General features: G+C 36.1%; 1 long non-coding RNA gene across 4 annotated transcripts in view; it reads right to left on the reverse strand.

Moving 5' to 3' along the window:
* Window positions 1-22,239, reverse strand: part of LOC141584319 (uncharacterized) — a 630,894-nt gene that overhangs the window by 318,936 nt on the left and 289,719 nt on the right. For 3 of the 4 annotated variants that reach the window (XR_012517307.1, XR_012517308.1, XR_012517306.1), the window contains one exon: window positions 6,408-6,502. The exons of the other annotated variant lie outside the window; for it this stretch is intronic. This is a non-coding gene — a long non-coding RNA (uncharacterized LOC141584319). The remainder of the gene's footprint in view (window positions 1-6,407; window positions 6,503-22,239) is intronic. 4 annotated transcript variants of the gene reach the window in all.

Consider the following 22,239-nt stretch of genomic DNA (forward strand, 5'->3'; position numbering starts at 1 on the left):
GCTTCCTTTGAAATTAAAAAAAAAAAAAGTCACTCAAATAATACTCTGTAGCACTTACTTCTCTCCTAGAAACCTAGTGAGATAGATAGAACTTACCATGAAGTCTACAAAGCTCATTCATTCATAGACTGTGTAAATCAGCTCCATGTCCTCTCAAATATAAAAAATAGGGAAGAATGAGTGTGTCTGAGGAAGTCCTCTAATATAAGAAATGGCCAAGACAAGCGAATATGCAAAGAAGAAAACAATACTTAGTAAAACATACTATGTAAGATTCCTAAAACATTTCATCTATGAAACAAAAGCAAGGTGCTTTAATAAATGAATATTAGAGAAAAAAGAACATTTAGAAATTATAAACATGTTGGCAGAAATGATAAAACAATGGAACGATTGGAAGATAAATTAATATGATATGCTGGGAAGAAGGTCAAAATTTTAAAAATGAAAAAAAGTAGTAAAAATATTTTTAAAGCTCACTTCGGTAGATCCAAGATGTAAATCAGAGTTTAAAAAAATTGGAAAAGGGAATCATCAAAGAAATTTTTCAGAAGTAGGATTATAAATTTTTACTTTGAAATGAGCTATTGTGTACTCAACACAATGGGAAAAAAATAAACTCACACACCCTCAGAATAATTTAAAATGTAAGGTATATCCTCATAAAAATTTAAAATTTAAGATACATAGATGAAAAATAAAACAAGTATCATACAAAGAGTAATGAATCATAATGTTGACAGCAACACTGGAAGCTTAAAGACAACATGATATTGCCTCTAAAATCCTAGAGGGATGATTATTTTGAACCTAGAATTGCATCTTAGCCCAACTAATAAAAAAATGGCAGAACAGAATAGAAAATATTTTCAGATATACAATACCTCCAAAATCTTATCTTCCATGCAGTCTTTCTAAGGAAGAAACTGAGAGAGACCAAGAAAGAGGAAGACGTGGGATTCAGAAAACAAGAAATCCGCTACACATAAAAGAGGCAAACAAAACAGATAATGTCAAAAGAAGATTCCAAGATAATAAATAGTCTTACAAGAGTCCTAGTAAAAGTTAGTCCTTATTGGATCAAGCCATGAGTCCCTGGGAAAGATGTCTGGAAGAAAGTGAAATTAGTAAAATACTGCTGTGTTTAAAGACATTGAGAGGCAATTTAAGCAAATGGAAGATATTCAAAGGTTACACTACATAGACATAGATGAGATAAGCATTAACTTCAGGTGAAAAGTTTACGATACTTTAAACTATATCATATTGTGCAACATGGGTCTTCTGTGAATTCATTTTATATAGTCAAAATGTGTAAAAATAAAAAATAATGCAAAGAGTGTTATGATATAACCAACTTGGAGTCATAAGGAGACAGGGTTTATGCATATGAGTAATAGAGCAGTAGAAAATATAATAATATGCATCTGGAAGAGTACAAAGTTAATAGATAACAAAAATATTATGAAGCAGCCAGATAAATACATGATTGATGGATGCAGAGGTAAACATCAGAAGTAACGGCTGAAAGAGTTGCTAGAGCTTGCCCCTTACACTATAGATGTATTACCTTCTCTCTTCTTCTATGTGCCATAGTGTCTCCTGCCACAGCATCTGTAATTATGGAGTTCTTTCTGATCCTTCAATCCTTTTACACATTAACATCTACTCAATTTTAGACATTTACATCTACTCAATTTTTAGCTTTTACTCAATTCTCCCTTCCTTAGAAAAGACATCTTAAACATTTAGAAACTCTATACTGGGTCACATTCTTCCATTTGTCCTCTTATAGCATTGTAAACTCTCGTAAAATGTATCATGGTTCCAACTGTACCTTACACTGTGAGCTCAGAAACCACACTAGTTTTGCTACCACTGTATTCTTGATACCCAGCATAATGACTGCAGCCAAGTGGGTGCCAATTAATTATTTCTGAAATAACAAAATTAAATACTATAGCTAATTAATTACCACAAAAGTGCAAACTATAAGCCTATTTTAAAGGTTATGAATTTTGAAATTCTAAATAATATATTTACAAATAAAATGATGCATCTGTTAAGATAATGTAACTGATTAACATGAGAAATAAAAAACAACCATATATGAACAGAGAGATTAAGACAGCAGACGGAGGGCAGGACTAGCTTGCAGCTCCCACTCAGATAGACAGAGCAGCATGTGGAGACTCACATCATAAACTTTTGTTACAAGAACTACTGCAGGAACATACCAGGAAAGCCAAAAGAATTCACAGACCCTTTGAAAGAACTAGATCATCGCTGCAGGCTCCCTGGGATGCCAAAAACCTGTGAGTCTGCTTACTTTCTCAGCTGCGAGGCTCGTGGTCTGGGGTAAGTCAGCCCCGGTCACCAGCTGCCTGGAAATAGACTCGGTCCTGTTGAGGCACGATGGGAGTGAGACTGGACTTTAGAACTGTGGGATGCACAGGAGTGTGGTAAGTCCTGTGACTGCCAGCTTTCCCCCAATTTCCTGGGAAAAATATTCAGAACAAGAATAGCAGCTACTTTGCTGAGTGGCTTCCTCACAACATGAAAACAGCTATCTGTGACATCCCACCCTAAGGGATAAAAATGTCGTCCACCGTCATCTGTAACAACACAGCCATTCAGGAGCTCTTTAAACGAGTCTACCAACAGTTTACAGCTATGTTCAGGTGCAAGGCCTTCTTGCACTGGTACACAGGTGAGGGCATGGATGAGATGGAGTTCACCCAGGCTGAGAGCAACATTAATGACCTGGTGGCTGAATATTAGCAATACCAAGATGCCACAGCTGAGGAGGAGAAGTTTGAGGAGTGTACTGAGGAGGAGGTAGCCTAGAAGTGAAGCTTCCTTTTCTAGGTAAAAGGGGAAGCAGTGTGGATTCTTTAGTGTGTTCTGATAGCCATTGTCACTATGCACGTCTCTGAGTCTTTACATCTCCTCCTGCTGCATTTTGAAGCATTTTTGTAGTGTGTAGTTTGACCTAATAAAACATGTGTATAGCAAACAAAAACCTGATGTAGATGTCGGGTGATGGATGCAGCAAACCATGGCACATGTATAGCTATGTAACAAACGTGCACATTCTGTACATGTACTCCAGAAAGATTCACAGCTAAGTTCTATCAGACATTCAAAGAAGAATCAGTAACAATACTATCGACACTGTGTGTATACACACACACACACACACACACACACACACACACACACACACACACAGAATACTACTCAGCCATAGAAAGGAATTAAATAATGGCATTCACAGCAACCTTGATTTAATTGGAGACTATTATTCTAAGCTAAGTAACTCAGGAATGGAAAATCAAACATTGTATGTTATCACCCGTATGTCAGACTAAGCTATTAGGATGCAAAAGTGTAAGAATGATATGATTGAACTTTGGGGACCTGGGGTAAAGGGTAGTGGGTGGAGAGGGACAAATGACTACACATTGGGTACTGTGTACGTTGCTCTAGTGATGAGCGCACCAAAATCTCAAAAATCACCGCTAAAGAATTTATTCATGTAACCAAACACCACCTGTTCTCCAAAAAACTACTAAAACAAAACAAAAAAGCAACGTAAGAAAAAATAAAATATACCAAAAAAGCAAAAGAAATATATGATTATCTCACCATTTGAAAAAATGTAATTATCTTCCATATCAGTAAGTCTAAAAATAGATCTCATTATTAAATAAATTATATTTTTTTAAAAAATAGAAGGATAGGCCGGGCGCGGTGGCTCAAGCCTGTAATCCTAGCACTTTGGGAGGCCGAGGCAGGTGGATCACGAGGTCAAGAGATCGAGACCAACGTGGTCAACATGGTGAAACCCCGTCTCCACTAAAAATACAAAAAATTAGCTGGGCGTGGTGGCGCGTGCCTGTAATCCCAGCTACTCAGGAGGCTGAGACAGGAGAATTGCCTGAACCCAGGAGGCGGAGGTTGCGGTGAGCCGAGATTGCGCCATTGCACTCCAGCCTGGGTAACAAGAGCGAAACTCCGTCTCAAAAAAAAAAAAAAAAAAAAAAAAAAAAAAAAAAGAAGGATAATGAGAGGCCAGCAATATCATTATGTTTAATGGACAATTGCTCAAGCATTGTTTAACATTATTTGCAACTGAAAATCTAAAACTAAACAAACAAAAAAGCTATCAGAAAAATCTTTCAGTAGGATCACAGTTCTTTTAGCACCTGTCTACTAGAACCAGTTAAAAAGTATAGTGGAAAAGATCCTACTTAATAGTGCAAACATATATACGAAACTCACTTGAGTACTAAGAGGCATTAGAAGAAAACCAGTAGAGTAAACCATTTTAAGAACAGAGAAAAGAATGTTTTAAGAACGAGAATTTAGAACAGTATCAAAATCTGTTTAAGTTCAAGTAAAATGAAGACTTAAGTATGGAGATTGGCTATCAAGACAAAGAGGTTACTGGCACCCTAATGAAACCTCTAAATAAAGAAACCAGAAAATTTTACTGAAAAACATAAAATACTTAGCCAATAGGAAGGTATTCTGTATTTCATGATGCAAATATTTAATTTCCTGAGATTAATAGTTTAAATTAGTTCATTTTTACTCAATATCGTAATTGTTTTATAACTCAGTGAAAAAGTTATAGATTGTTTTCCAACATGAAAATAGGTATTTGATTTAGCACAATATCCAGCATTATTCTTAATAGAGAAACACTAGAAAATTTTCTAATTAAATAAAAAAAAAAACCACTGCTATTACATGACATTTACTGGAAGTAAAATGAAACAAACTAAAGCTATAAAAAATGAACAGGAGATAGAACACTATCCACAGGTAACATGACAAATTGTAAGAGAATTAAGTAACTTATCAAGGCATAAAATTAACACACAGAGATTAGTGTCATTTATATAATCAGAGGCTAAGGTAGAAGAAACACTAAATTTCCAATAGCCATAAAAATATATTTTACCAGAAAAGGAACTTTAAATGTGTAAAACCTTTATGAAGAATATTTTAAAATACTACTAAAGGATACAGTAGAGTACTTGAACAAGTGGAAGAACATAATGAGATCTTGTTTGAAACTTTGAACAGCAACATTACATCATTATTCTTAAATGATTTTAATAACTTTATTATGATTCAAGCTTTTTAAAAAGGACTTTTTTGGAAGTAAATAATTAATTAGAAAAATACAGAAAGATAAGCAAAAAAATTATAGAAAAGTCTCTGGAAAAAGAGCAATGGGGGACAGACACTACCAGATGCTCAAATGTATTATAAAATCTCAATGGCAAAAGCACTAGGAATGCACATAAATAGCTATGCCAATGAAGTTAGAATAGAAAGCCCAAAAATAGACTCTGATATAAATGGGAATTTAATATACAATCAAGGAAGCATACAAAATCAGTAAAAATATGTAACTGAGAATTTCATAATTTCATTATTTTATATTTTTATATTTCCATTAATTTCCTAGCAAACTAAGGAAAAAAAAGTTGAACATATACCTCAAGTCATACAAAAGGATAATTCTAAAAAAAATCAATACATACTTTAAAATAAAATATTTTAAAAATCATAAAATTTATATATAATACTAAAGAGACAAAGCCCCTCTAGCAATGAGTCAAACTCATAATTCATATAATAGATGAATATAATATAATTACATTTTAAAATTTAAAAAAAGTCAAGTCAAAAACCAAATAAATTGGGAGAACATATTTTTGACTTAGAGTATTTTTTTTTCTATTTTTGTATATAACTCCTGGAAAATTTTCCATTAAAAATAAAAAAACTAGATTTTAAAAAGATTATAGACTATAAATAATTTGCTTTAAAAAAGAAATATAATGACGGTTAGCTATGTAAACAGATGATCAGTATCACTCATAGTAAGAAAAATGTAAATGTGATGTCATTTTTCATGATTAGATTAGCAAAAACTCAGAAGTTTGATAGTAGACAATGTTGCTAGGGCACAAGTATCCTTATACATTGCTGGGAAGATTATAAATTTGTGTGATCAAATATGGCTATTTGGTGAGATCAAAATTATAAATGCTTGTACTTTTTGACCCAATAACTATTACTGATTAATTGTTCTACTGACTTGTTCTAATACTAATTTGTGCAGGTAAACGTTTTCTTACTGTAGTATTGTCTGCAAGAGCAGAAAGCTGGCAAAATATTAACTGTCCACTAATAGTAGACTGGATATATAAATTACAGAACATCCATAAAATGTAATCAAATAATAAAAAAGAATGAAGATGCTTTCAATACATTAAAATGAAGCTATTCCTAAGTATACTGTTAAATGATAAAACTATCTGATAAGTAGTTTTTTCATAAAAATAAAATTCTGTAAGAATACATATGAAGCAAATATTAGGCCTTACTTGTTTATAGGAGGCACGAGGCATGGCAACCAGGCAAACAAGTCTAGGAGGTGGAATTTTCATTGTATATCTTTTAATATCTCTGGCTTCAAACACTGTGAATGTTAAAAAAATATGTATTCATATACTGACAAATTATTTTGAAATTTATGAAGAATAAATGATTAGGAATAGACAAATACAAGTGTGAAAAGATGCCTTCCCCCGTTGAATGGTAAAATGCATTTGTAAAATGTACTCATTAAAACTATTTCATTGGCCCCATAAATATAGATGTGGCAAGGCATCAAACATAGAAACATATATACATGTGTATAACATATAGTATATGATAAGTATGACAATGTCAGTAGAGAAAAGACAGAGTACTCAACAAGTGATAATGAAGTTAATGGGCAACAATTTAAGAAGAAAATTTTAGATCCCTACCTCATACCAAATTGTAATCTAATCCTAAAAGAGAAAAAGAAGGAAAAAAGACACACTTTCAATAGCAGATTTAGTGCCAAGATAACTCCAGATATTGTTTATGAGGGTGGGTGATTGTGTTTGGAATCCATGTCCAAAAACCATTAAAATGTTCTGTGAATAAGCCAAGTTAGGACTCCCTCACAGAAGAGCTTTTTCAGAACCATCTCAGTCTCAATGGCCCATGAAAAACAAGTTATTTTAAATCAGTTTTTTTGCAGGCAGCTAAACAGAAACTTCTGTTGCTTATGCTGCAAAGCATTTTCCGCACTAAAAATTTGCAGATGTTCTTCTTTGTTTTCAGTTTGAACTATCCTTAGTTTTGGTTATTCTTTCCAGGTTTCATCCTACAGCATGCACCTAAGTAGTTATTGTAATTGGCCTTCAGTTGTGAATTAGGCAAACAACTATTTTTTAAATCTGAATTTATTTTAGAATTTTTTTTCTCATTCCTTTCTCTGCCCTCCTGCCTCACTATCAAAGATTTTACTCATGACCCTCTAATCTGACAATTATATAGAAAGAGAAATATTTGCAAAGAAGGTATCTGAATACATCTGTCATAAACCTCCTATTTTGTTTTTTGTTTACTCATTTTTTTTTGTCACTGGCTACTTTGTTTTAATAAAGCAAAGCTAAAGAGTAAGGGTGGAGTCAAAATGTATCTGGGTTCAATCCTCATATTTGTCTGTAATAGTGAAATCATAGACACACTACCTAACCTTGCTGAGATTGATTCCTATCTATAAATGAGGAATGTTAGCACTTGTTAATTGTAGCAAGGATTAAGTAAAACGGTTTTACTGTAATACTAACTGTACTGGTGCTAACAATAAATCTTAGTTGTTTATTTCAATTCCTAGGTCATAGCATTTTGACAGTTATGAATATTCAAACTATTTTCTCTGAAAGGATGATGTGAAAAATAAATCAGTTACCTCAGCAATCTAACAGTCTCAGTGTTAAGGCCCGTCTGTTGTTATGCAATGCTTGCTATCATTCTTTTGATGTGTGTCACATAAGTGTATTCTAGCCACTCAGAAAGTCATATTTTTGGAAAGATGTAATTCCACAGGGATGTCTTCAGGCAGAGAAGCTGAACCCTTCACAACCATCCTCCCATTTCAGAAACCACACAGGGTGTTGTATACCTGCCCACAGAGGGATATACTCTTGCACAGGGAGAGACAGAATCTCTAAGAAGTGAACCTGAGAAAACGGGTTAGATAGTCAAGAATATTAGAAAATGGATCACAAGTAATAAACTCATTTTGACAAACTCTTTTTCAGAATTCCATGCAGAGACCCTGAGTGAGGCAGCCAAGGAAACAGAGCAGCACTGTGGCAACTGTAAGTTAATGCACTGCCCTGGCACAGGAAGAGATTTGCTTCAGAATTGCAAACCTGCATGTGAGTGTACCCTTCTTGAAATCATATCTGTAACTGATATAAATCAGTGATTTAAATGTTCAACTGAACACATCTCTGGCCTCAGAGCAGAGTAACTTCTGGGGATTTATCTTCACATTCAGATGTGGAAACCTAAATGTGCAAGTACACCACATCTGCTTAGCAAAAGCTATTTAGCTGAAACCACATAAATTCTGTCAATGCATATACATTGATGAGGCTAAGAGGTTTCAAGGGCATGATGGACACCAAAAAATTACTACAAGTGTGGTAATCAAGTTTGTATCTTTGTTCCTTCCCAAATCACATGATGAAATGTAATCTCCAGTGTTGGAGGTGGTGCCTGGTGGGAGGTCGTTGGAACATGGGAGAGGATTTCTCATGAATGGTTTAGCACCATCCCCTTGGTGTTAGTCTTGTAATATTGAATGAGTTCTCATAAGACCTGGTCATTTAGAAATGCATGCCACCTCCTCCATGCTTTCTCTCTCTCTTGTAAATTATCCACTCTTAGGTATTTCTTTATAGCAATGCAAAAACAGTCTAATACACATGGTGCAGATAAAAGTGGTAATTCCCTCAGGAGTAGAGTAAGCAGTAAACAGTGTTTAGAACTAACTCCAGACTGTCTTCGAGATGGTGAATGGTGCATATAGGTACATTGATATTCTTCCTCAGATTCTAGCTTATGAAAGCTAGAAAAAGGTTTATACATATTTGATGTACCACAAAGAATTGAACGGAATTACTTTAAGAAAAAGAATGCAGACAGGTCATCTTTTCCTAAATCCTATGTTTTTCTATATCTTCTTCTTCAAGGATCCATGGCCAGAATTAACAAAAGGAAACCTGATGGCATTGAGGAGTAGAGAGAGGAGATGTCTTCTCTTGGCACCTGGTATCAGTGTGCCATGTGATATGGTTCAGGTCTGTGTCCCCCTCCAAATCTCGTGTAAAATTGTAATCCCCAGTATTGGAGATGGGACCTGGCAGGAGGTGACTGAATTATGGGAACAGACTTCCTCCTGTGGTCATGTTCTCATGCTACAGTTCTCATGAAATACGGTTGTTTAAAATTGTGTAGCAATCTCCCCTCTTGCTCCTGCTCTGGTCATGTAAGATGCGCTCACTCCCAGTTTGCCTTCTGCCACATGATTTTGAGTTTCCTGAGATCTTCCCAAGAGCAGATCCTGCCATGCTTCTTGTTCAACCTGTGGAACTGTGTGCCAATTAATCCTCTTTCCTTTATAAATTACCCAGTCTCAAGTGTTTCTTATAGCAATGTGAGAATGGACTCATACAGAAAATTAGGACCAAGGAGTGGGGCATTCCTATAAAGGTGCTTGAAAATGTGGAATCAACTTGGGAACCAGGTAACAGGCATAGGTTGAAAAGATGTAAAGGACTCAGAAGAAGACAGGAAAATGAGGAAAAATCTGAAACTTCCTAGAGACTTGTTAAGTTGTTGTGACCAAAATGCTGATATTGACAATGAAAACCAGGCTGAGAAGGTATCAAATGAAAATGAGGAGCATACTGAGAACCAGGGCAAAGGTCACTTTTGTTATTCATTAGCAAAGAACTTGATGGCATTCTGCTCCTACTCTAGGGATCTCTGGAACTTTGAACTTGAGAGTGATAATTTAGGGTCTCTGGTGGAAGAAATTTCTAAGTAGTCAAGCATTCAAGATATTTCCTGGTTGTTTCTAGCAACCTATTCTCACATACATGAACAAAGAAATGACTTGAAACTGGAACTTATATTTAAATGGGAAGCAGAGTATAAGAGCATTAAAAATTCATACCCTGGCCATGTGGTAGGAAATGAAAGGCCATGTTTGGGGGGTATGAGAGGTCAAACTGGCTGAAGAAGTTTGCATAAGTAAAGAGGACCGTGATACTGATAGCCAAGAGAATGGAAAAAAGGCCTCCAAGGCACTCTGGAGATCTTTGAGGCAGCCCCTCCCATCACAGGCCCAGAAGCCTAGGAGAAAGAAATGGTTTCATCAGCCAGGACCATGGCCATACTTCCCTGTGCAGACTGAGACACTGTTCTTGACATTCCAGCTGCTCCAGCTCCATCCCTGATTAAAAGGTACCCAGGTACAGCTCAGACTAGTGCTTCAGAGGGTGCAAGCCATAAGACTGGGCAATTTCCACTTGGCTTTAAGCCTGAGGGTGCTTAGAGTGTAAGAGTTGAAGCTTGAGAACCTCTGCCTAGATTTCAGAGGGTGAATGGAAAAGCCTGGATGTCCAGGCAGAAGTCTGCTGCAGCTGGGAGTCCCCATGGAGAACCTCTACAAGGGCAGTGCAGAGGGGAAATATGAGTTTGGAGTAACCACACAGCGTGCTCACTGGGGTACTCCCTAGCAGAGCTGTGGGAAGAGGGCCAGGCCATTATACTTCACATTCTGGTTTTGGGGCACTGACAGCTTGCACTATGTGCCTGGAAAAGCCACAGGCACTCAACACTAGCCCTTGAGAATAGCCACAGGGAAGGGGAGCTTCCTAAGGTTTTTGAAGTGTACCTCTTGCATCAGCATGCTCTGGATGTGAAACACAAAGTGAAAGGAGAATATTTTTGGAGCTTTTTTGATGACAGCCCTGCTAGATTTTGAAGTTGCATAGGGCCTCCGGCCTCTTTCTTTGGCCAATTTATCCCTTTTGGAATGAAAGTATTTACCCAATGCCTGTGTTCCCACTGTATCATAGAAATAACTGATTTGCTTTTTACTTTATAGACTCATAGACAGAAGGAACTGGTGTTTTCTCAAATGAGGCTTTGGATTTTTGAGTTAATGCTGAAATCAGTTAAGACTTGGGAGACTGTCGAGAAGACATAATTGCATTTTCCAACATGAGAAGGACATGAGACTTGGTACGAACCAGAAACAGAATGATATGGTTTGGATTTGTGTCCCCACCCAAATCTCATGTTGAATTGTACTCCCCAATATTGGAAACGGGGCCTGGTAGGAGGCCATTGGATCATGGGGGTGAATTCCCCTTTTGGTGTGATTCTCATGATAGAGTTCTTATAAGATCTGGTTGTTTAAAAGTGTGTAGCACCTCCCCTACATCTTGTTCCTGCTCCAGTCATGTAAGATGTACTTGCTCCCACTTTCCTTCTGCCATGATTTTGAGTTTCCAGAGGCTTCCCCAAAAGCAAGTCCTGTCATGAGTTCTGTACAGCTTGCAAAACTGTGAGCCAATTAATCCTCTTTTCTTTATAAATTACCTAGTCTTGGGTAGTTCTTTATAGCAGAGTAAGAACAGACTTATACAGCATCTCACACTGTCCTTTAACATGCCATTTAGAAATATCCTATGAAAGAAAACCATGAACAATACCAAAATATATTTATGAGGTTTAGCAAAGGGATAGATTCTTGTAAATTTTATTTTTACTCTGGAAAGAATTTAAGTCAAACTAAAGCCTTTAGGAGACATACTAGAAAAAAAGAGAAAAAAGTATATCAAAGACAAAGGACATAATTTCTCTCACCTCCTTATGCACAAATTTTTAAATAAAATTGTAATAATAGAGTTACAGAGATTTACAGAAATAATTCAGATTTACAGATAAGTTGCAAAGATACTCATATACGGTATACAGTTTTGACTGTTAACATCTTACACTACTACAATACCTGTGTTACAGCTAATAAACCAATAATACAGCACTATTGTTTACTAAAGTCTACATTTTCATTATATTGTTCACTAATATCCTATTTCTGTTCTAGGATTTCATACAGGACATCATATTATATTTAGTCATCATGTTTCCCTAGCCTTCTCACAGCTGTCAGCTTCTCACTTTTGTTGTTTTTTATGTCCGTGACATTTTATGGAGTACTGGCTGGATACTCTGTAAAATATCTCCTCAATAAGAATCTGTTTGGTGTTTCTCTCATGATTAGACTGAGTTATGAGTTTTGAAGATTGAGATAAAAGACAATTTTCCTTTGCCTAATATCATATCATATCATATCATATCATATCAAGAGTACATACTATCAAATAGACTTATTATTGATTATGTTAACATTCATTAAATGAGGTACTGTTGGTTCACATTTTTCCACTGTAAAGTTTTCCTTCTTTCCCATTTTCCATATTATTCTCTTTGGAAGCAAGTCACTGAGCACAGCTCACACTTAAGAAGTAGAGTTTTGCTGGATATGAAATTCTAAGGTGAAAGTTCTTTTCTTTAAACATGTTGAATATTGGCCCCCACTCCCTTTGGCTTGTAGGGTTTCTACTGAGAGATCTGCTGTGAGTCTGATGGGCTTCCCTTTGTGGGTAACCCCACCTTTCTCTCTGGCTGCCCTTAGCATTTTTTCCTTCACTTCAACCCTGGTGAATCTGATGATTATGTGCCTTGGGGTTGCTCTTCTTGAGGAATATCTTTGTAGTGTTCTCTGTATTTCCTGGACTTGCATATTGGCCTGTCTTGCTAGGTTGGGGAAGTTTTCCTGGATAATATCCTGAAGAGTGTTTTCCAGCAGCCAAACTAACTTTCACAAGTGAAGAAGAAATAAAATCCTTTAAGAAGAAGCAATTGCTCAGAGACTTCATCACCACCAGGCCTGCTTTCCAAGAGCTTCTGAAAGAAGCACTAAACATAGAAAGGAACAACCAGTACCAGCCACTCCAAAATCATACCACATGGTAAAGAGCATCGACACAATGAAGAAACTGCATCAACTAATGGGTAAAACAACCAGATAGCATCAAAATGGCAGGTTCAAATTCACACATAACAATATTAACCTTAAATGTAAATGGGCTAAATGCCCCAATCGAAAGACACAGACTGGCAATTGGATAAAAAGTCAAAACCCATTGGTGTGCTGTATTCAGGAACCCCAATTCCCATGCAGGGATACACATAGGCTCAAAATAAAGGGATGGAGGAAGATTTACCAAGCAAATGGAGAGTAAAAGAAAGCAGGAGTTGCAAACCTAGTCTCTAATAAAATAGACTTTAAGCCAACAAAGTTCAAGAGAAACAAAAAGGACATTACATAAAGGATCAACGCAACAAGAAAAGCTAACAATCCTAAATATATATGCACCCAATACAGGAGCATGCAAATACATAAAGCACATTCTTAATGACTTACAAAGAGACTTAGACTCCCACACAATAATAATGGAAGACTTTAACACTCCACTGTCAATATTAGACAGGTCAACAAGACAAAAAATTAACAAGGATATCTAGGACTTGAACTCAGACCTGGACCAAGCAAACCTAATAGACATTTACAGATATCCCCACTCTAAATCCACAGAATACACACCTTTTTCATCACCACACTGCACCTACTCTAAAATTGATCACATAATTGGAGGTAAATCACTCCTCAGCAAATGTAAAAGAACAGAAATCACAACAAACAGTCTCTCAGACCACAGTGCAATCAAGTTAGAACTCAGAACTCAGAAACTAACTCAGAACCACACAACTTCATAGAAACTGAACAACTTGCTCTTGAACGTTGACTGGATAAACAATGAAATGAAGGTAGAAATAAAGATGTTCTTCAAAACCAATAAGAATGAAGACAAAACTTACCAGAATCTCTGAGACACATTTAAAGCAGTGTCGAGAGGGAAATTTATAGCAATAAATGCCCACTTGAGAAACAAGGAAACATCTAAAATTGGCACCCTATCATCAAAATTGAAAGAGCTAGAGGAGCAAGTTCAAAAACAAAAACCCTCAAAACCTAGCAGGAGACAAGAAATAACTAAGATCAGAGCAGAACTGAAGGAGATAGAGACACAAAAAACCCTTCAAAAAATCAATAAACTCAGGAGCTGGTTTTTTGAAAAGACCAACAAAATAGACAGACCACTAGCCAGATTAATAAAAAAGATAAGAGAGAATAATCAAATAGACACAATAAAAAAAGAGAAAGGGACTATCACCACAGATTCCACAGAAATACAAATCACCAGTAGAGATTACTACAAACAACTCTATGCACATAAATCAGTAAACCTGGGAGAAGTGGATAAATTCTTGGACACTTGCATACTCCCAAGCCTAAACCAGGAAGAAGTCAAAACCGTGAATAGACCAATAACAAGGGCTGAAGTTGAGACAGCAATTAATAGCCAACCAACCAAAAAGAAGCCGAGGTCCAGATGGGTTTATAGCCGAATTCTACCAGACATACAAAGAGGAGCTGGTACCACTCGTTCTGAAACTATTCCAAACAATCCAAAAAGAGAGAATCCTTCCCAAATCATTTTAGGAGATAAACATCATCCTGATACCAAAACCTGGCAGAGACTTAACAAGAAAAGAAAACTTCAGGCCAATATCCCTGATGAACATAGATGCAAAAATCTTCAATAAAATACTGGCATACCAATTACAAGAGCACATCCACCATGATCAAGTAGGCTTCATCCTGGGAATGCAAGCCTGGTTCAACATATGCAAGTCTATAAATGTAATTCACCACATAAACAGAACCAAAGACAAAAACCACATGATTATCTCAACAGATGCAGAGAAGGCCCTTGACAAAATTCAACAGTCCTTTATATTAAAACTCTCAATAATCTAGGCATTGATGAAATGTATCACAAAATAAAAGCTATTTATGACCAACCAACTGTCAATATCATACTGAATGGGCAAAAACTAGAAGCATTCCCTTTGAAATCTGGCACTAGATAAGGATGCCCTCTCTCACCACTCCTATTCAGTATAATATTGAAATTTCTAGCCAGAGCAATCAGGCAAGAAAAAGAAATAAAGGATATTCAATTAGGAAAGCAGGAAGTCAAATTTTCTCTATTTGCAGACGACGTGATTTTATATTTAGAAGACCCCATTGTTTCAGCCCCAAATCTCCTGAAAGTGATAAGCAACTTCAGCAAAGTCTCAAGATACAAAATCAATGTGCAAAAATCACAAGTATTCCTATACATCAATAATAGACTTAAAGAGAGCCAAATCAAGAATGAACTGCCATTCACAATTGCTACGAAGAGAATAAAATACCTAGGAATACAACTGACAAAGGAAGTAAAGGACCTTTACAAAGAGAGCTACAAGTATTGCTCCATGAAATAAGAGAGGACACAGACAGATGGAGAAACTTTCCATGCTCATGGTTAGGAAGAATCAACTTTGTGAAAATGGCCATACAGCCCAAAGTAATTTATAGATTCAACAATATCCCCATCAAGCTACCGATGACCTTCTTCACAAACCTGGACAAAGCTACCTTAAACTTCATATGAAACCAAAAGAGAGCCCAAAAAGCCAAGACAATTCTAAGCAAAAAGAAAAAAGCAGGATGCATCACACTACCTGACTTCAAACTATATTACAAGGCTGCAGTAATCAAAACAGCATGGTGCTGGTACCAAAACAGAGATATAGATCAATGGAACAGAACAGAGGCCTTGGAAGAAATGCCACACATCTACAACCATTGGATATTTGACTAACCTGACAAAAACAAGGAATGGGGAAAGGATTCCCTGTTTAATAAATGGTGTTGGGAAAACTGGCTAGCCATGTGCAGAAAGCAGAAACTGGACCCCTTCATGACACCTTACACTAAAATGAACTCCAGATGGATTAAGGACTTAAACATAAGACATAACACCTAAAAACCCTAGAAGAAAATCTAAATAAAACCATTCAGGACATAGGCATAGGCAAGGTCTTCATGACTAAAACATCAAAAGCATGGCAACAAAAGCCAAAACAGACAAATGGGATCTAATTAAACTCCAGAGCTTCTGCACAGAAAAAGAAACAATTCTAAGAATGAACCTACAACTAACAGAATGGGAAAAAATTTTTGCAATCTACCCATCTGACAAAGGGCTAATATCCATAATCTACAAAGAACTAAAACACATTTACAAGAAAAAAAAAAACCCATTCAAAAGCAGGTGAAGGATATGAACAGACACTTTTCAAAAGAAGATATATATGAGGCCAAAAAACATGAAAAAATGCTCATCATCACTGGTCATTAGAGAAATGCAAATCAAAACTACATTGAGATACCATCTCAGGACAGTTAGAATGGTGATCATTAAAAAATCTGGAGACAACAGATGCCGGAGAGGATGTGGAGAAATAGGAACATTTTTGCATTCTTGGTGGGAGTGTAAATTAGTTCAGCCATTGTGGAAGACAGTGTGGCAATTCCTCAAGGACCTAGAAATAGAAATTCCATTGACCCAGCATCCCATTACTGAGTATAGATCCAAAGGATTATAAATTGTTCTATTATAAGGACGCATGCACATGAATGTTCATTGCAGCACTGTTTACAATAGCAAAGACCTGGAACCAACCCAAATGCCCATCGATGATAGACTGGACAGGGAAAATGTGGCACATATACACCATGGAATACTATGCAGCCATAAAAAGTGATCAGTTTGTGTCCCCTGTAGGGACATGGATAAACCTGGAAACCATCATTCTCAGCAAATTGACACAAGAACAGAAAATCAAACACCGCATGTTCTCACTTATAGGTGGGTGTTGAACAATGAGAACACATGGACACAGGGAGGGGAGCATCACACAATGAGGTCTGTTGGGGGGACCTAGGGGAGGGACAGCGGGGTGTGGGGAGTTGGGGAGGGATAATATCGGGAGAAATACCAGACATAGGTTATGGGGAGGAAGGCAGCAAACCACATTGCCATCTATGTACCTATACAACAAATCCTGCATGTTCTTCACATGTACCCCAAAACCTAAAATGCAATAAAATATACTAAAAAAAAAAAGAATAGGGTTTTCTGTTGTTGTTGTTTTATTTTTGAGATGGAGTCTCGCTCTGTTGCCAGGCTGGAGCACAGTGGCATAATCTCAGCTCATTGCAACCTCCGCCTCCTGGCTTCAAGCAATTGTCCTTCCTTAGCCTCCCAAGTAGCTTGGACTATAGGCACATGCCACCATACCCTGCTAATTTTTGTCTTTGGTTTTGTATATTTGTATATATTGTATATTTGGTTTTTGTCTATTGTTTTTTGTATATTCTCAGATGCAGCATGAAATGGATTTTAGCCTAGCATATTCTAAGTTTTCCATAATGTATTTTCATATATAATATTATGTCATAATTTTGGAGAAACACTGTCTTTGTGGAATAGTTGCAACTAAATTTATAGCAATTCTCTTATGTATATTCAACAAAATAAAATATGGTATCTGGTACATTTTACTAACTTTCAGCTTGCATGGTATATAACTGAGAACTCTTCACATTTTTCTTATCTAGGGAAAAATATTCATTTCCTTGGGCACTAGGGAATATTTCTTACCAAAATAAGCAAATAAAATAAGAAATAATAATAAATTTAAAAGATGGGTGAAATTACAAAACAGATAAAATGGGTAGAATTGTAAGATTTTTTAAAATCCAGTGACTCTGACAAAATTTAAATGGTAGGGAAAAGAGTAATGTGAGGTAAGAGATTAGAGGATCTTTAAGGCTTACAAATATGAAGGTAGCAGATAAAAGCTGGGGAACACTGGGCAGATTTCTGGAATAGAAAATGTTAGAAATCCTATGACTTTCAGAGAATAAGTAATGTCAGCTAGAGAAAGTATTAATTTTAGAAGTCATATTTTTAATTATTCTTTAAGTTCTAGGACACATGTGCAGAGCATGCAGGTTTGTTAGTTATACTTGTGCCATGGTGGTTTGCTGCACCCATCAAACTGTCATCTACATTAGGTATTCCTCCTAATAGGTATTTCTCCTAATACTATGCCTCCCCTAGCTTCCCCCACCCAATAGGCTCCAGTGTGTGATGTTCCCCTCCCTGTGTCCACATGTTCTCACTGTTCAACTTCCGCTTATAAGTGAGAATGTGTGGTGTTTGGTTTTCTGTTCTTGGTTAGTTTGCTGAGAATGATGGTTTCCAGCTTCATCCACGTCCCTGTAAAGAACATGAACTCATCCTTTTTTATGGCTGCATAGTATTCCATGGTGTATATGTGCCACATTTTCTTTACCCAGTTTATCATTAATGGGCATTTGGATTGGTTCCAAGTCCTTGCTATTGTGAACAGTGACACAGTAAACATGTGTGTATGTGTCTTTATAGCAGAATGATTTATAATCCTTTGCGTATATAAACAGTAATGGAATTTCTGGGTCAAATGGTATTTCTAGTTCTAGATCCTTGAGGAATTGCCATACTGTCTTCAACACTGGTTGAACTTATTTACACTCCTCTCAACATCTTGTAAGTATTCTTATTTCTCCACATTGTTTCCAGCATCTGTTGTTTCCTGACTTTTTAATGATTGCCATTCTAACTGATATGAGATGGTATCTCATTGCATTTTTGATTTATATTTCTCTAATGACCATTGATGATGAGCTTTTTTAAAAAAAAAAAAAAGAAGTGTCTGTTCACATCCTTCACCTACTTTTTGATGTTTTTTTTTTTCTTGTTGATTTGTTTAAGTTATTTGTAAATTATAGATATTTGCCCTTTGACAGATGGATACATTGTGAAAATTTTCTACCATTTTGTAGGTTGCCTGTTCACTTTGATGATAGTTTCTATTGCTGTGGGGAAGCTCTTTAGTTTAATTAGATCCAATTTGTCTATTTTGGCTTTTGTTGCCATTGCTTTTGGTGTTTTAGTCATGAAGTCTTTGCTTATGTTCTGAATGTTATTGACTAGGTTTTCTTCTAGGGTTTTTATAGTTTTAGGTCTTATGCTTAAGTATTTAATCTAACTTGAGTCAATTTTTTATCAGGTGTAAGGAAGCGGTCCAATTTGAGTTTTCTGCATACGGCTAGCCAGTTTTCCCAACACCATTTATTAAACAGTGAATCCTTTCCCCCAGTGAATTTTTTTTGAGAGCTCCAGCTCGTATCTGGCAGGCGCCTCTCTGGGATGAAGCTTCTGGAGGAAGGAACAGGCAAAAGACAATTTTTAGATTAAGAATTTTTAGTCTGCCAAAAAAAAAAAAGTATAGGGACAAGTTATGGCTATATTACCCAGGTTAGTGTTGAACCCCTGAGCTCAGGCAATCCTCCTGCCTTGGCCTCCCAAAGTGTTGGGATTACAGGTAAAATGGCACCTAGCCATTTTACTCCTATAAAAGAGAAACTTTCTTAGTACCCTTATATCAACTGATGTGTATCCAAGGTTTTAGCACATCACTAATGAAAAATTAATTTTACCTCCAAAATACTCACTGACTACCTATCCCTGTGCTAGAATCCCATTCTAGGCACTATGCATATAGCAGTGAACAAAACAGACAAGATATCCATATTTTAAAACCTGCATTCTAGCGGGGAAATATAAATAAAATAAAGACAACAATAAGAGAAGAAAGAAGAGAAAAAAGGGAGAGGAGATGAATAAGAGAGAGGAAAAGAAGGAAGTCAGCAGCCATCTTAGCTGGTTGTGGTTATAGTACTGAGGATAAAAATGAAACAGAAAAATAAAGTTACAAAATGACTAGGTGGAGAAAGCAGTGGTCAGAGTCAAATACCTTCACTAAAAGGTATTTGAACAGAAACTTAAAAGAATGAAGAAAAACAGATATATAAGTAGTAGGAAAGTATTTTAGGCAGAGAAAAAGCAAATCCAAATACTCTGTAGGCCGTCTGACTTGTTGAAAAACAGCAAGACCAGTGAGTGACACAAGAAGGTCGGAGAAGTACCAAGAAACAAAAAAGCACAGTATGTTATGTCTTGTGGGACCTAGTGGAAATGGGACGCTATTAGCAGACTTTTAAAATAGAAATTATGTGATATGGCATATTTTTAAAGGTTCATCTGATTGCTCTATGTAGATTAGATTGAGATACAGAGGGACAGCTTTCATAGATCAAAATAGAGGAAATATTTAGGAGGTTATTCAATAACCTTGGCAAGAGGAAATTCAGTAAATGACTACATTAAGGTATGTATTGAAGATATAATTGACAAGCTTTGGGGATGATTTAGATGTGGTATATGACACACAAAAAAGGAAAGTCAAGGTCAACTTCAAGATTTTGGGTAGAATCTACTGTAAGATTAGAGTTTCCACTGATTAAGATGGAAAACACTATAAGAGGAAGGGAGTATAAAATCAAGTGCTGGTTTTGAACTTGCTAATTTTAAGAAGCTGTCTGTTTTGTGTTGCTACCAAGAAATATCCGAGGCTGGTTATTCCTCAAATAAACTGAAAAGTGTATTTGAGTCAGGGTTCTAGATGACTGCAAAGTTTAAGATTTGACAACCATATCAGCTGAGGGTCACTCAGTCAGCTTCCACTCATGGAAGAAGGTGAAGGGGAGGCAGCATGTGTAGAGACTGTATGAAGAGAGAAAAGGAAAAAGGCAGTGGAAACAGGGAAGTGCCATGGTCTTTTAACAACCAGCTTTCATAGGAACTAATAGAGTGAAAAATCATTCACTCCCCCAAGGAAGAACATTAATGTATTCATAAGGGATCTTCCCCCATGACTCAAACACCTCCCACCGGGCTCCAACACTCATCACCATCACACTTGGGATCAAATTTCAACAAGACACTTGATAGGGACCAAAAAAACAATATTCAAACTATAGCCAAAACCATTCCATATCTAGGCAATTCAATATATGAGTTTGGAATCAAGGAGAGGGTCTGGGCTTGAGATATACATTTTTTTCTATTTTTTTAATTGAAATATCGTAGTCATACATATTTTGCAGGTACATGTGATTTTTTATACACAAATGCAATGTGTAATAATCAAATTATGGCAATGTAGATATCTATCACTTCAAACATTTATCTGTGCTGCGAACGTTCAAATTCTTTTCTTCTAGCTATTTTGAAATATTCAATATATTATTACTAACTATAATCTCCCTCCTGTACTATTGAATACTAGAATGTATTTGTTCTATTTTACTGTATTTTTTTTTACTACTAGCAAACTTCTCTTCATTCCCACCCTCTGCATTTTCAGCCTCTCGTAACCACCATTCCACTCTCGACCTCCATGAAGTCCCCTTTTTTTTTGCACCCATATATGAGTGCAAACATGTAATATTTGTTTTTCTGTGCCTGGTTTATTTCACTTAACATAAGAATTTTCAGTTCCATCCATGTCACTTCAAATGACAGGATGTCATTTGTCTGGCTAAATAATATTCCATCATGTATATATATCACATTTTCTTTATTCATCCATTCGTGGACACTTAAATTGATTTCATATTTTGGCTATTGGGAACAGTGCTGCAATAAACATTGGAGTACAGATATCTCTTTGATAGACCAATTTCCTTTATTTTAGACACGTCCAGCAGTGGGACTGCTGAATCATAAGGTAGTTCTATTTTTTTTTTAGTTTTTTGAGAAATCTTCAAACTGTTTTCTACAGTGGATGTACCACTTTACGTTCTCACCACAGTGTACGGGCATTCTGCTTTCTCTGCATTCTCACTGGCATCTGTTATTTTTCACCTTTTTAATAATAGCTCTTTTAACTGGGGTGAAATGGTATCTCATTGTGGTTTCAATTTGTATTTCCCCGATGATTAGTGACGCTGATTTTTTTTTAAATATACATATTGGCCATTTGTATTTTCTTTTAAGAAATGTCTATTCAGGTCTTTGGAGATAGAAATTTTAGAATCAGCAGCATATAGATGTCTTTAATTTTATTATTTTCTCTATATTATAAGGCCAAGTGTTTCTGCATATAAAATTACTAAATCTCTTCAGATCTTACTTACTATTAAATTTGTGTTACTGTAAAATAAATTATTTGATCAGAAACAATAATAGGTGTGATACATAACATAGAATAAGGGATTCAGCAAACCAGAGAACGGTGCTCTTGACAGAAGCATGATGGGCAGAATTATAAACATTTATTACATTAAAGATAAATTGTTTTTTTTCTCCATGATGGAAGGTACTCCATGTAATCAACCTGCTC

The sequence above is a fragment of the Saimiri boliviensis genome, chromosome 4, assembly GCF_048565385.1.
Source record: "Saimiri boliviensis isolate mSaiBol1 chromosome 4, mSaiBol1.pri, whole genome shotgun sequence".
Taxonomy (NCBI): Eukaryota; Metazoa; Chordata; class Mammalia; order Primates; family Cebidae; genus Saimiri; species Saimiri boliviensis.